A 4,794-nucleotide genomic window follows, 5' to 3' on the forward strand; every position below is an offset into this window, starting at 1 on the left:
CCCCCCCACAAATTTAGGAACAGTGGGAACAAGGCCTGGCTTTCTGACAGAGTACAATCCCTCAAACTCATTCCTTTCCTGGTCTTTAAGAATATTGATGTCCTTTCCCTCACAGCACAAGCCCTCTTTCACAAATCACTGGGTGGAAATTCAGTGGGTACCTTGCAACTTCCATTTATGACCCCACAATACACAAAACCATTAAAACACTTGTGTGTTTCTGGCCAAGGAGTCCAGAACTCCAAACTTATAGCTGTCCACCTTCTTGGGAAGGAGAAGAAAAAATGCCGATAATAGCAATAGTAGCAAGAAGAAAGGACAAATTAACATGTCAATAAATCATCCTGTTCCAATTGTGTCTGGTGCTGGCACCAGGCCTAAGGCCCACAGGGCAAAATCATCTGTTTACTTGGGTTGAATGGATGTTTGTTTATTGAGTTTGTACCTTATGGTAAGTGTTATACTGGGTTCTTGAAATAAGAAGATAACCTTTCAGTCACAATTACATAATGTAAATGGGGTCCTCATGCTAGTAGAGGAGTATATCCAGAGTTGTGTGGGAGTGATGAAGGAAGTGACAATAATGCCATTTGATGTGGCAGAAAGACTTACCCACAGGAGCGGGCTTTCGAGCTGGGCCTGAAAGTATGAGAAAGCATCCTCATGGTGGGGAAGAAATGGGGCACAGGACATTCCAGGTAGTGGGACTGCAAGATTACGAGAGTACCTAAAGTGCCGGCTTGATGGGGGAATGCTTTGTGCCTCACTTTGATGCCTGTGTAGGAATTATTTGGTGGAGTGAGTGACTGCAAGTGAGCTGGGCTGGAGCCTAATCTCAGAGGACCTCATTTACCATACCAAGACAATTTTAATTTATCTTTTAGGCTAGTAAGTCACACTCTTAGAAATCATTGTGTTGGAACACACTTATAGCTATGTCCCTGGCTTTTGCTCCATGTCACAGAGAATGCTTGGCAGCTCCCCAGATAACCTAGTTTGGTTATAAGAAAAAAGAATGACTTTATCCTGTGTCATTGCTTTCCTATTCAGTAGCACCTAATTAGAAGTAGTGGGGAACTCCTAGATTAGCAATTTTTAATTAAAAGCCTTTTGGAATATCTGATTCCGGTTAATTTGAAATTCTTTAATTTTAATTGATTATCTTAAATTTTTTTTGAAATTTATTATATCTATCCAGTAACTAAATTGTAAGCACTTCGAAGAAAGAGAATATCTTATGTTTATTCCTTTGATGTTGTCTACGTCAGATGCCTTTGACAAAAATTTATTGTTTTTGTTTGAATGAGAAATGCCTCTAGTCCTTCTGTTTGCCTTTGAATGTGTTGGTGATAATTAGTGAATCAGAATGTTCTGATTACTCTTGAGGCCAACATTATGTCTTCTTTGACTCTGTGACAGGGTTAAGAGGCTGAACTAGCTGGTATGAAAATGACAGTTGTTCTGAAAGATTATTTGAAAAGGCAAGGCATTATTTTTATTTGAAAATCAATTAGGATTTTTTTTTTTTGAATCAAGTTGATACTATAAACACAGAGTTTTTTTTGCCTGTTGGCTTACTGATGATTTAAAGTGTGGTGTTTGACTTTCTGTTGTTCTTTTCTTGTCCCGACCAAAAACAGCTTCAAAGGCAGCAGAATTGAAACCATTTTGGACCCTTAAGTCACTGGGCCCTTTATGGGCTGGGTACCTTGTGTCTGCTGCTATATTCCGGGTCAGGTTTTAATGTACAGCGGGAAGCCTACATTTTGCAAATAGGGAAACTCAAGTACAGGGGACAAATGAGTTCTTTAGGAGTTTACCTAAATTTTGTAAATACTGTTGCTTATTTTTTTCCACTTGCCTAGTGATGACATACACAGCAAATACCTCCCCATTCCAACCTCACTTAGATATAGAAAATAATTCAGGGTCTTTTGTCTCACAGTAGTGATAATACTAGCACTTAGTCCTTACATTAAAGACTCTTTTCTCAAATTTTTCTCTCATCACACTTGCCTTTTATAGGAAGTAGAGGAGATAAGTTTATATGAATGGTGAGTGCTGTATTGAATAAATATTCTAATCCTCCTGAAAGGACCCAGATAAGCTATTGATCATTAGCTTGGTGTCTAGAAAGCTTTTCTCTTTATAATTCATCAACTACAAATCAAAAACAAAGTCCTTGAGCTCAAGAGACTGACACAGGTATGTTTATACTGCCAGACTATTCAGTGCTATCTAAATCTAAGTTAATTTCCTAAGGAGACTTAAAGGAACAAGCTTATGCTTACTGGTGGATTAATTAAACTATAATTTTGCATGGAACTGCAGAAGTATATGTGTACATAGTAGGATGATTATTAAGTTATTAAAAACTATTATGCAAAATAGTTTATCATAAAAATAGAGTGATAATTATGTTATTATCAATTAATAGCCAAACAAGGTTTTTCTACGTCTTAGTGTTTTTGGAGCAGAAGCCAACAAATCTCATTTAAGTGGATCCAGTCCTTTTGCAATAAACCTGAGTCTTTTGAATAAGTCTAAAACTGACATAGCTGAAAAACAAAAAAACAAAAATCCAAAAAAACCCAGACTCTCATAACTAACATATCAAATTAACACATGCGTTTTCTATCTTCCCACCCACATATTATCCCTGAAGTCCTCAAAGGCATATGAAAACGCAGAACCAGAAACGTGCCTGGTATGGTTGAAGGATGGCAAGGAGGCCAGTGTCTGGAGCAGAGTGAGTGAAGGGAGAGTCGGAGGAGGTGAGTTCAGGTGATGGAGGGCAGGATGGTATAGTCCTGAGAGCTAGTGTGAAGACTTTGAATTTTACTTGGAGTGAGAATTGAAGCTATGAAGGATTTTGATAACATGTACTGTGATCTAGCATTCATGTTAACAGTGTTGCTCTAGCTGCTTGTTTGAGAATTGACTAAAGGTGGATGAAAGGTGACACCAGTTAGATAAATGTAGGCCAAAGATGGCGGTAACTCGATTCAGGGGAGAGCAGTGGAAGTGGTGACAACCAGTCAGGTATTTAGACACACACACACATACACTCTCATCTCCAATATGACATATATATTGTCCTGAGGATAGAACTGACAGGATTTGCCAATAGACTGAATATGGATTATGAGACAAAGATACCAAGGATCATTGTAAGGATTTTGGCCTGAACAACTGGAAGGAAGCAGTTGCCATGAATTTAGAGAGAAGACAATAGAAGGAGTAGGTTTGGGCAGGTGAGGGTTGGCAGGGGAGATCAGAGGTCCAGTTTTGGAAACATCAAGTCTGAGATGTCTGTGAAACATTTCAGTACAGATATTTAATAGGCATCCAGATGTCTGACTTTGGAGTTCATGGGCAAGAGTGGTTTCGATATAGAAATGGGTGATATTTAAAGCCATGATACTGGCTCACATCCCCCAAGAAGTAAGCATTGGCATGGAGAAGTAGCCAAGGACCCAGAGGTGAGGGAGGAGGACTAGCAGAGACTGAGAAGGAGCAATCTGTGAGGCAGGAGGAAAAACAGGAGAGGTAGTATTTGTACTAGAAGCCAAGTACAAATTTGCTTCAAGGCAGAGAGAATGATTAACTATGTCAAATGTGGTTGATTAGTTAGATAAAGATTGCCTCAGCCTGGGTTCCTTTAAAAGCAGAGCCTTGGGTACAAAGGTCTTGGGTACAGGTATTTATTTGGGAGGTGATCCAAGTAATAGGAATGAGAGTGGGGAGGTGAGACTGTGGAGGAGGAAAGCCACCAAGGGGTGTGTTATTGAGGTGGCTGCTCTAAGTTATGGAGTCACTCCACGGAGACATCTGAGAAGGGTACAGAGTGCCACCAAAACTGTCTCTTCAAACAGTAGGAAGCTGGGACATTTATCTGGTCTCCATTGGGTGAGGGTTTTCTTGGAAGTGTTATCTCCCCTCTACTTCTGTGCTTTGAAGGCTCCTGTGGGAGAAAGCCTTGAGGCAGAAAAGCTGAGAGAGGTGAGGTGGGTGCTTGTAAAGATGCTGTTAGTGAGCATGGGACAGCTGTGGTTGACATCAGAGGTGGGCCCAGGGAACCTGCTGCAGACCATCTTAAATGTCTGCTTCAAAAGACTGACAGTTGACTGTTGGATTTTACAAAGTGAATGTCTTTTACAAAGCAGCTTAAGGGTGTGCTGGGGCGCATACCTGAATAGAGTAGATTGTGGAAAGAAGAGAGACTGGAGAAAGTGTAGTAGATAGCACAAACAAATTGTGGAATGAAGAAGCTGGAGGCGAAGTGGCATCAAGAGAGATTTATTATTATTATTATTATTATTATTATATTATTTTTATGCCTACAGCACCTGGTCTTTCTAAGTGGTCTCCCATCCAAGTACTAACCAGGCCTGACCCTGCTTAGCTTCCAGGATCAGACAAGATCGGGCACGTTCAGGGTGGCATGGCCATACACTAGAGAGATTTATTATTTTTAAAACGGGAGAAATAAGAGCATTTAGACTGATGGGGATGACTCAGAAGAGAGGAAAAAAATCTTTGATGTGAGAGAAAGAATTGATGGAACAGTGTCCTTGAGCAGATGAGAGGGGTGGGATCCAGTCCCTCGGGGGAGGATTTGGCTTCAGTGGGGACGTGGGCATTCATCCACAGTAAAGGGAGAGAAAGAGTATATGGAAGGTTGGACCCTTCTGATCGTCCTTCATTTCTTCCCTGCGAAAGAGGAAACAAGGTTATCAACTCAAGAGTGAAAAGGGGTGGGAGGTGTTGGCAGTTTGCGGGGAGAGGAGAAGG

General features: G+C 40.7%; 1 pseudogene; it reads right to left on the reverse strand.

The window, feature by feature from the left end:
- Positions 1-4,337: 4,337 nt before the first annotated feature.
- On the reverse strand, positions 4,338-4,456 carry LOC112482480 (annotated as a pseudogene).
- Positions 4,457-4,794: the final 338 nt, after the last annotated feature.

This window comes from Pteropus alecto, unplaced genomic scaffold, assembly GCF_000325575.1.
Source record: "Pteropus alecto unplaced genomic scaffold, ASM32557v1 scaffold276, whole genome shotgun sequence".
NCBI lineage: Eukaryota > Metazoa > Chordata > Mammalia > Chiroptera > Pteropodidae > Pteropus > Pteropus alecto.